At 41.9% G+C, this 12,809-nt stretch overlaps 1 long non-coding RNA gene across 1 annotated transcript; it reads right to left on the bottom strand.

Moving 5' to 3' along the window:
• Positions 1-11,534: 11,534 nt before the first annotated feature.
• On the bottom strand, positions 11,535-12,297 carry LOC117538677. The gene is made up of 4 exons (XR_004567890.1): positions 12,157-12,297; positions 11,977-12,065; positions 11,671-11,776; positions 11,535-11,592 (listed from the first exon to the last, which is right to left on the bottom strand). It is a non-coding gene; the product is annotated as an uncharacterized LOC117538677 (long non-coding RNA).
• Between the last annotated feature and the right edge of the window lie 512 nt (positions 12,298-12,809).

Here is a 12,809-nt window from a genome sequence, read left to right as displayed (position 1 = left end):
AGCACCCTCGGCGACCCGGGAAAACCCGACCTTATGGCTCCGTTCATTTCTGAGAGCCGTTTTCTTTTTTAGTGGCGGTGGAGTTTATTTGTTGACCCTGCTTTAAATTATATTTTGGCTTTAAAAATGTTGCACTCATTGCCTATGTTTTTGTTGAAGTGCACCCAAATACTACTGCGTTTTCTCGTTTGGCTCATTTTTTCACCCGAAAAACACGTCGTCTACCTGTACCACTGAAGAACGTTCGTACCAAAAGAGCCGTTCAAAATAATCGGTTCGTTAGCGAATGTAACATCACTAAGTCACACCCAAATGCTGGCTTCCGAACGTACTTAATGATCTGACAGCATTTTAGGCTAAATGCAGCCCTGCGACACACATGCTACAACATACTTGGAGCAATGGAGCCATTTCATTTAATACCAACACTTGTAGAATCAGAAATCGTTCAAACCTTTATTCGACCCACTGCCGGAAAATGTAAGTAACTAGGCAACTATGGTTTGGTACATATAGGGCAAAGTTATGGTTATGACCAAAAGACTATTTTTAAGATGTTGTGGTTGTGGTTTTAAAGAAGAAAATTGGAGCTGGATGCAAACTAGTTTATTCTGCAATACAGTAATACCTTCATTGTCTGCAGAATTGTCCATGAATGTGATTCCCCGACAAGTTGGACTGACATATTTACACGGAAAAAACAGAAACATTTTATTTCACATACCGTAACTGTATTAGGATGGTTGAAAGCAATAACATTAAGTTGAACCTAATATTGTGTATTTATTTAAACTTTGTAGTATTGCTTCCTAATAACCTAATACAGTTATGTGAAATCTGTGAACATCACCATTTTAGTTTTTGGAGTGTAGCAGCAGAACCACATGACTAACCTGCACCTTCCCCACAGAAGCTGTCTGATGCAGTCAGAGCAGGGGCCTGATTATCTGAGACTGATGAGGACCCTCTAACACCATGTACCAGTGCCGCACTTTATGTGCAAACATACCCAGAAACCTAGTTTACATTCAATATGCCACATCTAGGTCATTATAGGGGATATGTAGGCTATTTATCATAGCGAGTGTCTGTGAGCACTTGCTCTAAGGGGAGCAGAGCTCTAAAGGCCAGCCTGTTTCTCCAGCTTCAGCCTCCTCAGCTGCTCTTTTACTCTCTGAGCTCACCTCAGAGTGACAACTCTGTTTTTAACTGCTCAATTGAACAGACCAGTTTTGTGTTTCTGAAGGGCAAAGTGAACGCTTCTGCCCCAGTATGTGATCCAAACTCTGAGTGGAGAGCACATTTTCCCTTTTTTTTCTGCAGTCTTTTTCCATTAGACCCTTGGGGTGAGCACTATGCTAGGATCAATACCGGCCCCATTAGGGACCCCTATAGGGTCTGGCTTCTGAGCATCGACCTGCCCCCCCTGCTCAGCAAAGAGACCCTACAGGACCCACGTTTGCTGCGACACTCTTCCTCAAGGTGCTCCACGTGCGTTACTATACCCTCTCATGCATTCTATCTGAGTGCTGTTGTTATTATTACTGTCATAAATGGATACTGTGCGATGCGTTTATTAGCTGTGTTTATCCAAATCAAGCTTCCTGTGAGGACAGCTGTTTGCCCAGTAGAGCCGGACTATTATACACAGTGTAAGAGTTTCAATGAATTGTGGCTGATTTTAGAGGCTTCCAAATGTTATCCGCTTTTGCTAAATAAATCAGGGAAGGGACAGATGTCAACAATTGGTGTTTGTTTTATGAAAATGTGCAGATCTGCACAGTGTAACCATTCCTAAAGGGATGACATATCACGCACGCTATACTGTCTATCAGTTTGTAAGTAATCTCCTGGCAGTGCTCCACTACAGAGACTGCATAAATACTCATCTATTATTTTGTTTGCCCATCTCCACTCACCCAAGCCATTGGGATCCTCAATCTATTCATTCGCCATGAATAATGTGGCACATCTCATGTCAGATGGAAAGATAATAGTGTCACAATGCTATCCCCGCATCTCCCACTCTGCACCATTTACAACAGGCCCTTCTGTGGGGTCCCTGTCTCTATACGCCTAACCAGCTGGTGGAAATTATTTTAGGTGGGGCTATTGTAATGGTGAATAAACCACACAGGGAACATTTTGAGAAATGACCCCTTCAATTATGACTTCTGGTGATGTTAGAGATATGAGAAGACTGATCATAATCTTCAGTGTGGTTAGCTATGAATCTTCCAAAACTTCCAAACACCTTGTCCTGGACATAGTTTCTACAGTAAACTGTGCAACAGTACAGTAGGCCCACACAAACTGCAGAACACCGGTTCTTTGGGAACACTCAAATGATTTAATTCCCATCTAAAATCAGGAGACTAAATACGAACATTATATGCAGACACAGACGTGGTTCAGAAACACAGAAATATTAGAAAACAGACCATTAAGGCAACAAATCTAGTTTGATGGATGCTGTCAAAACTCAACTAGATACAATAATATGTGTGTGTGTGAGTGTGTGTTTATTTATCACGGGCACATGGTATCTGTCCGCGGCTGTTTGAAGAGCAAGCATGGGAAACAAAAGACAGCGTCTACCTGTTTGCATCCAGCTAGTCCAGTGGTTCTCAAAGTGTGGGGCGCGCCCCCCCTGGGGGGCGCAGAGGCATGCCAGGGAGGGCGCGAGAGACCAGGAGGAAAAATGGTTATATAAAAAAAAAAATAAGATTTAAAAAAAAAATCATAATTTGAAAAATTATTGATTCGAAAATAATATGATACAGTACTATTACGTCTGGGTCTCTGTGTTTCATTAAAGCTCGGCTCTGTGTGTGTGGAACGAGCCATTTTGTGTGCGCGAGAGAGAGAGAAGAGAGCGCACCGGTACCGGAGATCGTTGTTCTTAGCTTCTGGTGCTAGCGAGCTACGCTAACGGATATAAGGAGTTTTTTCAACAACAAAGTGGAGGAGAGTCCTCTCCTGTCAGACTGAGAGACTCAGTGAACTAAAGGACTCTCTCATTGATATCTCAGTGGGTCTCAAACGTTTTGGTCACCATTAATGTAAACAATTATTTCCGAGGCACACATTTATATGATCATTATCGTTATAAAAAAATAAGAGAATAAATGAAAAACAGGTATGAAATACTATATGACCTTAAAAAAAGAATAAAGTTTAAAAGGGTGATTTGTAAAATATCCATAAAAAAAAAGTAAATCTGTTTACAGTTCCGTTTCATCTGGGTGTTGAGAGAGGTATCCATAGATCTCTTCATTTTGCTCTCAATGTGTCCACACACCACCTATAAAAATAGCTCGTTACCCCTGCTTACACCTATATGCCGTGAGCTGATTATCGAGCCTTCGTTGTAACAGTTGCGGGAACACTGTGTATGTGCGTGTGGAGAGTGTTGCAGTAGAAAATTCCACTGTAGCGACCGGTACATTAATGGGAAACCCTAAATGTTTGAGCACCCTCTATGAAACGTCAAGCTACCCCACAGCACCCCCAAAAGAAGTCTCTGGCGCCGCCACTGAGCCTGACTATGTGTGTTGGGGGGGCCCGACTTTTTTTTTTTCTCCAAAGGGGGGGCCTGACAGAAAAAGTTTGAGAACCACTGAGCTAGTCACACACACAGTTACAATCACACTCCCTGTAATTGACATAATTAATAGATAGTTTAGCTTCTCACCATCATTTGCTGTGGCCCACTGATGTGAACGATCGTAACTGAAAGGCTGCCTGCCAAACGTAAACATTCAGCCACGTGACTCGCAAACTCTCGCGAGAGTTTTACAAAAGACGGATCCTTTCTAGCCATAACCAACTCACAGACTGCATCGGGCGCTGAAATTGCCGCCCTTTGAGCATCAGATCTGACAACGCTGATTGGCTGAAATTATGTTTCGGCGGCATAGTTTACAGATAGCAACAGTCAGCGATGTGTTAGATGCTGCTGGGGCTGAGTGAGGGCTCCTTTCTTAGCGCCCAGACGAGAGAGGGTAATGATACACGCTGCGGCCAGGCAGGAAACATGTGACTTATCAGTAACTTTAGACATCGTAACATATTTTACTGATACCAACTATATAATATTTACCTTGTTCATTAAAAATAAAAATAGAAAATATTTTTATTTTTTAAAAATATATTTTTGATTTTTTATTTGATTTTTAATGACAATCAAACATGTGGGAAGAGGGGGGCGGCCCCTAGCGCCCCTATGAGCCGGCCGCCACTGTGCCTAACATAGCTGTCCAGCTGAAGGGGGTTTCAGAGAATAGCACCATGACCTTACACAGGCATAAGTTACGATTGACGAGGCTCATCACCCAAATGCACCACAACAGAAACAGGTACAAATGAATGAATGAAAAGAGGGATACAAATTCTGAAAAAACACAGCGGGAATCCCACAAAGGGAGGAAGTTTAGTGATCTGAAACTAGAGGGAGAGGTTACTACAAAATAGAACAGGAAGTTACGAGCCAAGGGACAAAGGACAAATAATTTAAATGAATAAATGCACATAAATGTCTGGACACTACAGCATACACACACTCACATCACTGTAGTCAACCTCTGACTGTTGGGTGCTACTGATCAGTTCTGATTGGCCTTGATCATTCACATTAATCAGGATACAAAAAATGTGTTTGTATTACCTTACAGTTACATACAAATATTCATATGACTGTTACATTTCTAAAAAGGTGTGGACTACCAGGATTACAATGTTGGTAAAAAAACGTATAAGAGCATATAGTGTTGTAAAGGATCAGATGTTGTCTCTTCTCTTAGAGCTGTACTGTTCTGTAGGCTAATACTATAAGTGTGAATCTATAAGCCATACTGCCTGAATCTGCTTTATGGTTTTCACTTCCTTTGCTTCATTTGTTCTGGTTTTAATTCAGCAGGTGACCATATGTTCATAAAATAGTGTGTGGGAGCTTAACTGTGTGTATTAAACTAAAACGGAGCATTTTCTGTCAGCTCAGATTTTATTTCTGCTTTTTTTAACTGTAGTATGTGCTCATGTATTTCAGTGTTGGTGTATTACTGCCTGAATATGGTTCATGAAAGGCAGGTTTTCATATAAATTAAATCCTTTAATATCTTGGTTTCTTCTTTCCTAATTTCACATTGTTATGTTGTCTTACATTATACAATGAAGAAAAAAACATCTTATGATATTTAATTTATCTTTTATTTATTCGCATTGCATTTGATATTGAGGATATCCAAGTAACTGAAAGTATTCAGGTTAGATTACTTTTGTATTTTGTTACTCAGATTAGGTTACTGATTACATTGTTTTATAGTTCACTAGGAATACACTTTTAAATCAACCTTCCCAACCCTGCTGTTCTGACTACATGATACATCGAGCAGGAATCACACATACAGTGCAAGGGCAATGCATTTGGCTTCTGATGAACTGGCTATTAGAATGACTGTGCTATGACAATAACAATACAGAGACAAGTTTAAATGGGCAGGACATACATTATAACATCTAAAATCAAAACTGCAAGGAACATCTTAGACTTGGCATTTGGCCTTGGCTATTTAGAGTTCTGCATTTTAGAAATATTTAAAGCAACCTCAGGTCAAAGAGCAAAGGTGATCTTCAGGTCCCCGAGCCCTGAGCTTAGAAGTTCATTCTTGACCTTCAGATTAATATGTGTGGCATTTTATCTTTCATAAAGGCCAATTTACAAGCATTTAAGAGCTAAAGAAAAGTGTGGAAATCAGAGGTGGGGAGGATAGAGCAGAATTCAGTGGAAAATATTCCTATTGCTTCAACACATAAAATCAGTCAGAAATGTAATGTCCTGTTGACATAATATGATTGGTCTGCACATTGTTAACACATTCAGAGGTTAAGCTCAAGTGTATTGTCTTTGTGGTGAAAATGTGATTTGACCTGTCCCAGTGTTTCTGTCTGTTTCAGAGAGCCAGCAGCACTGTTTGCAGATGAAGAGGTTATTTTTTACCAAACTCATTCACTCCACTTTAGATTGAAACCAAACACGCAGCACTTGTAATTAGACTGAAAATCAACACAAAACGATTCAGCTTTTCCAAATGTCACCGCATTATTGCCACCCAAGTGGATCTGGAGGGGGTCAGGAGGACGGGACTGAGCTGACCGCCCAGAGGCACAGCAGAGGACCAGGAAGGGATCTCGGGCGGACGGCCCGGGGGCAAGGCAGAGTTCAAAAAGGGGGATTCGGGCGGACGGCCCGGGGGCAAGGCAGAGTCAAAGGTGGGGGACTCGGGCGGCCGAGCATGAGGGCGAAGGCAGCGGCAGGAAGAGTCAGGGGGCCGGGCTCGAGGACGAGGGCAGCGGCAGGAAGAGTCAGGGGGCCAGGATCGCGGGCGAAGACCACGGCTCACAGAGGGCCGGGCTCGAGGGCGAAGACCACGGCTCACAGAGGGCCGGATCGAGGGCGAAGACCGCGGCTCTCAGGGGGCCGGGCTCGAGGGCGAAGACCAGAGAGCTCCGGAGGCCGGGCAGGAAGGCGCTGACGGGCCAGCGCCGGAGGCCGGGCAGGACCCGGTGTCGGCCGGACAGGAACCGGAGCTGGTGGGACAGGCCTCGGCAGGATCCCCCACGGAAGAGGACCAGGACACGGGATTGGCAGGACCCCTGGCAGGAGAGCAGTCGGCGGGACCTCCAACGGGACAGGACATAGGGTTGGCAGGACCCCCGGCAGGAGAGTAGTCGGCGGGGCCTCCAACGGCACAGGACATAGGATTGGCAGGACCCCCGGCAGGAGAGTAGATGGCGGGACCTCCCTCCGCGCCTCCCTCCTCCTGGTGTGTGGAAATGTTGGAAGGTAAGATATTACTGTCTATCATGTCCTACATATAAATGTTCACGTTTTTTTAGGTTTATCACAAGACTTGTTGTCTGCTTGCTTCACTGTTAGACAAGGCATTTAAGTTTGTTCTCATCTATTACTCACTGGAAGTCGGTCACTGTTGCTAGATAGCTGTAGCTAACATAGGAGCTAAGAGTAAAGCACTAACTAAGTTGAAGCTAGCTTGTAGCATCTCTCTTAGTCTATCTAACGTCGGCCGTCAGTTTCCTCGTGTGTCTGTATTCATATGAGCGTGCATGAAACGATAAATACTGAGACAACTATCTTGCGACTATCTCTTAAGCCCCTGTCACACTGTCCCGAAATTGACACCGATGGACACACGATAAAGGAAATGTTCAAATTCGGCTGTGATCGTAGCAACATCGGGCCATTCGTGAGGGCATCTAAGCCATCATATGACCGCCGGTGGAGTTTCTCAGGCTCCGGCAGCAACTTCGTGAGCGGCAACTTCGTAAGGCACTCGTGAGGGCATCTTGTCAAATCGTGTCATCATCGGTGCATTCGCCCTCACTCTGATCGGGGCGAATGCCCGATGGCACCGATGATAACAAGATGCCCTAACGATGGCCTTACGAAGGTTAAAATTGACACACGAATTCAACACGAAAATGAACCTTCTCAAGGTCCTTCGGCAATTTGTTGGCATGCCAAAGATTTTGCCACCACTCACGAAGTTGCTGCCGGTGTTCCGGATGAACTGGTTCCCCGATCAACTGGTTGACAGATGTGGAGGCGTGGCCTTCGACTGAAATACACATTTCGATCGCTTCTTCTGTCGTTTACATAAATCTTTTGGTATATTTGGCTGGATAGGAACACTTTGATACACATTCAGTACCAGTGTGTGAGGTTGTGCTTACGATGGCGATATCCGGACGCGAACAGCGAGGACTACAAAAAGAAAAACGAGTTGACATGGGATGTCTGTTCAAAACATTGCGAGCTCCAATAAATCATTTAAACCAGCTATTGTTGCCAGACTTATTACTGAATATCGTTCTTAATGTGATACAAAGTCCATCTGAGACGTGTGTACACCTTCAGACAGCCTCCAAGTGAAGCACACGTTGTTTACTCACAGTTTGAAAGCAGCGTGGAGAAGTCCTTCAGCTGTGTTAAACTGTGATCCGCTCGAATAAATCCTTAAAACCATTTAAGTTGCCCGATTTATCACTGAATATCGTTCCTAATGTGATACCAAGTCCATCTGAGAGAAGCGTACGTTAATTACTCAGAGTTTGAAAGCAGCGTGGAGAAGTTTTCAGCTGTGTTAAACTGTGATCCTCTCAGGTAAACTGTGATTCGCTCAGGGGAAAATGGGATCCGCCCAGGTTAAACTGTGTTACGACTTCTGTGGCTATCTACCAGCGATCATGTTTAATATGAAAGACTACACACATGCAGTGGCGACTGGTCATTAGGGGCAGGTGGGGCACAGCCCCACCTAGTGTCAGCAGAAAGTATTAAAAGTAATGATTACAAAAAAATGCAAAAAATAAATTAAAAAATATATAAAATATATTTTAAGATCATGTTTAATCATCTGATTCGTCTGTACATTGCTGTTTTAGTCTGTGTTCTTCTAATTAGTGTCTACAGTGTGTGCCTATTGAGCTGTTTTGAGCCATGTGGGACAAAACCCGATCCTGCCCCTCCCTCTCCCTGTTTAAGTCAATGGTGACTGTAAAAACTACACTGCGCATGCTCAGAGTATTGTCCTATTTAATGTGTGTGGCAAAAAAATAATGACCATAGGGGCATAGTGCTGCCATCCCCACCATACGTCATCTCACATCATTCAGAGCTGATTGGCTGTACAAGTACGTGTGCCGCGAAAAGTGTGGTGTGTGAAGAGGAGGAGAGAGAGCTGCAGTGAGGCGTCCTAAAACCAGGAAGTAAGCTGCGCATGGCTTCCCTCCACAAAAAAGCAATGATATTTCTCCATAGGATTTTAGAAAATAGCTCCAAATAAGATCTGTGGGAAACAAACCTGTTAGATAAATGCACGTTTTGTTCAGCCGGATAATATCCACATGTCTACCCTACTTTTATAATTTTCGAATCATAAATCTATTGATTAGATCAGATTTATGATTTATAATTTATGACTTTTACAAAAAAGTAATAGAGATTTTTGTCCAGAAGGATAGGCAAATGGACTTCATCTTCATGTCAAGGTAAGACTGCAATTTGATTGAAAATGGGATCTTACTAAGAGAGAACAATTCAATATTTAAATGATACAATTACATTTTTTGGGTATCCTTTTGTTGAACTGTCTGTTTAAAATTAATTGAAGCATCAGACAAAAAAAGCTTTTGAAAATAATATTATATTTAGATTTAGGTCAAAATATAATATTTGTAAACCTGAAGAGTCAGCCTCACCAGCCATGAACCTCACTGCAGAAGCTTATATATAGACATCTAAGTTTTGTGTGCCCCACCACTTTTGTACATATAAAAACGCCACTGCACACATGTATCCCTTATAAAAAAGGCATTCTGCAGCACTCATCCAGATAACATGTGACTGTTAACTCGTAGGGATATTAGACTTTAAAATGCTGATGGGTCATTAATGTTGGTGTCGGCAAACAATATTAGGAATTCAAACTACATAATATTCAGTGTCCATCGACATGAAAATAACAAAAAAGTTCATGCTGGACTCAAACCCGAGTCCCAACAGCAAAAGTCACTCCAGCCCTGCGCGTTATGAGTGCGCCACGGATCAACACGACTCATTGAACCACCACACTATAATATTTTAGATTAACCTTGTTAAAAAGTTCCAGAAAAATGCAACCCGACTGTCATTTATAATGTGAGCGAATGTATGTATGTACACTTTAAGCCATATACATATTATAATATAGTATACTGACTGAGGTCTGTATCAAGCCTCATTAAGACCCACCGAGATCAGATATCCTAGTTTATCAGCCTGCGAGGCCACATTATGTTGTGATAACTGTTAGTTTTACATATAAATGTGTTCTAGTGCACACATTAAGTTCCAATATGCAAATCAGGCCATGTGTTTCGTGATATTTGCCATGCAACATTATGCTGTACAATATAATATAATATTATGCTCACAATATAGACATTTTTTAAACGCTAACTTTCTAAATAGGCCCCCATTTCCTTTTGCTCTGTCTGCTAATGCAGTAGCTGATAGGATGTAAACCTGGACCAAAGCTGTTGCGCTAGAAACAGAATGCAATTTAAAAAAAGGTTTATATTCTAGCAATACTGGCTGTCTTTTCTGTCTTGCGACAGACTCACCAAAATAAAAATACTTAACAGCATAGGCATCATGTCCCCTATGGTGTGCTAAGGGATAATCTTACATATTGCAACTATAATAACAGTGGCCAAATTCATGTTCTAATGTGCAATGCAAGCTTTGCTTCTGTAGCCTATAGTAGACTTACTCATTAGTGTGACAGAAGGAAACACAACAACAATGATAGCAATCAATAATTAATGAATTTGAAAAATATTAAAATGTAATGAAAAATCAAGATCAGGATTACAATTTGTGTGCATTTACATAGTCACGTTGTGCCTCTTCACTTTTAAACTTTTAAAAATAAACATTATTGACTGATAGTATCAGATTTATTTGGCAAGTACATACAAGGAACATAGCCTTTTTCTGTCCTGTTGGGATCCAAACCACACAGTGATGGATGTACTGAGAACAGACTGGATTATTGCAGAGTAATAATAATGATACATTATATTTGTATAGCGCCTTTCTCCAACTCAAATACACTTTACAGTATGAGGGAGGGTAGACAAACAAGGATAGGCAAACAAATGAATATAGTAAAATAAAATAAACAGAAAAGGCAGTCAAGAGGAAGTTGATTGAGAGGGGGGGGGGCTTATGGGTAGACAGAGTAGAGAGTATATCAGCAGCTCCTGAGGCAGGTATACTCTGGGCTGGCGCAGGAAGTGTTCTGCCATTAAGATGTGCAGGATGGGCAGAAATACTCATCCTCTGTGGGGGAGGGCAGTCCCACGCACCCTATGTGATACCACATATTGCAGGTGGTGCACTCAATCTGACAGGGAAAAAGAGAAATACTTTAGAATACTGTCAAACATTTTGTCAGGTTCACATCACTCATCCTGATTAGGATGTAAAATTAAGCCGTTTTAACTTCCTTATACATTATTTCTTTACATAGTATGGCAATGGGTGTCAGATATAGGGTTACAATCTTAACTGTGGTCCTTTCTGTTTGGAGTCTGTGTTGGTATGTTCCTTCAGCTGCTCCAGTGCCCACCGAAAGTGCAAAGACATGCAAGTTAGGTGAATTCAACTATACATTTGCAATAGCTATGTGATAGTGAGTGTTCACCCAGTGATGTTGAGGTAACCTATCCAAGGTGCATCCCAGTCTTCCAGCAGAAGGACATGAATTTATCTACATACCCACGTATCAATGTCCCCTTCAGCCAACGAGCTGAGCTCCCCACAAGCCCTACAGAGCTGGGATAGGTCATCTGCAAAAAAGAAGATAATGTAGTTTAATAGCAATATAGACACATTCAAGTATACCTGGTAGAGTTCTGTATACCTGAATTTGTCACTAGAGACATTGACATGTCCAGCCGCAACATGGCCACACCCTTCTGGTCAACAGGGTAGTCAATATTTTGCCCAGACAATATCTGCTCTGCAAGCTAAAAAGTGTCTGATAAGTATCATTTTGAGGACTTTTTAATAATGACAAATAGCAACAGATATAATCAAATGTTTACCTTGCACACAAACACCCCGCATGATGCCGAGTCCTGTTGCTTAGGGTGAGCAACGGTTGCGCATGCCCATCTCCCTATTTTCGGACACTTTTTGCGGACCAATGCTCTACACACAAAACAAACATTTATTACAGTTTGCCAATTTTAACATATGCCCAAGTAAAATCATTTAATTTCAGATCAGTTGAATCGTGTTAAAGGACACAAATGCTTGAATGACCTTTTTGTTGATCCCAAAAGATGATCCATGGAGTATGAATACATGTATTTGTCTAATGCACACATCAAAGCTGACATTTAATTCACCTTGTTACGTCTTTGCATGTTTCTATCTATGCGTCTGTGGCCCCATATGGGTCCACGAACAGGGACCGCCTCTCCTTTAGGTACATGATCTATGGAAATGCAAATACTAATTATAACGAACCCCTACATCAGATAGTGTCATGGTTCCGTCTAGATCTGTTTACGTTGAAGATTACTTACAATCAACGTCCAGTGTCCGTGGCTGCAGACCGCTCCAACTGCCACATCATATTTCAAAAGGTCCAACTAAAAAAATTATAATGATTACGACAACTAATGTATACACTAACATAAGTATGTATTTGTGTGTAATGTATGGACATACAAACATACATATACACAAAATACATAGGCCTACTTATGTACAAAAAAAGAAATCCTAATATGTAGTCCTACTCACACTTCTCAAAGAACCTTTGTGCTTTCCCTCCCAGAGCGACGTCATTAGGTAGGAGTCTATCAGGAGAGCGCCAGCTTTCCTTCCCACCATAGTTAAATATGAATTGACTATCTAAGAGTACAAAAATAACTTGTGATACAATCTAAATAAATATCAGTCCAATATTCTTTTGTTTTGTAACTTACCTCTCCCTCCAACCACTTCCCTGGGGCCAAGTCCATTATGTTTTCTGAGTAGACTTTATATGGCCCAAATTTGCACCAGAGCGTTTGCTTTCTCCTCCCTGTCCATATTTGTCGAATTACTGGAAATATAGCAATGGCAGTTATTTGTGAAATGCATCATTTGGAGTGTACTTTCTGTCTGTTTACTTACAAAGTTCAGGATCCTTTGGTGCCATTTGGGCCTCGCCGTCCATGGATGGAGGTGTTTG

The sequence above is a fragment of the Gymnodraco acuticeps genome, unplaced genomic scaffold (assembly GCF_902827175.1).
Source record: "Gymnodraco acuticeps unplaced genomic scaffold, fGymAcu1.1, whole genome shotgun sequence".
In the NCBI taxonomy this organism is placed as follows: domain Eukaryota; kingdom Metazoa; phylum Chordata; class Actinopteri; order Perciformes; family Bathydraconidae; genus Gymnodraco; species Gymnodraco acuticeps.
This window is presented reverse-complemented; position numbering and strand designations above follow the sequence as displayed.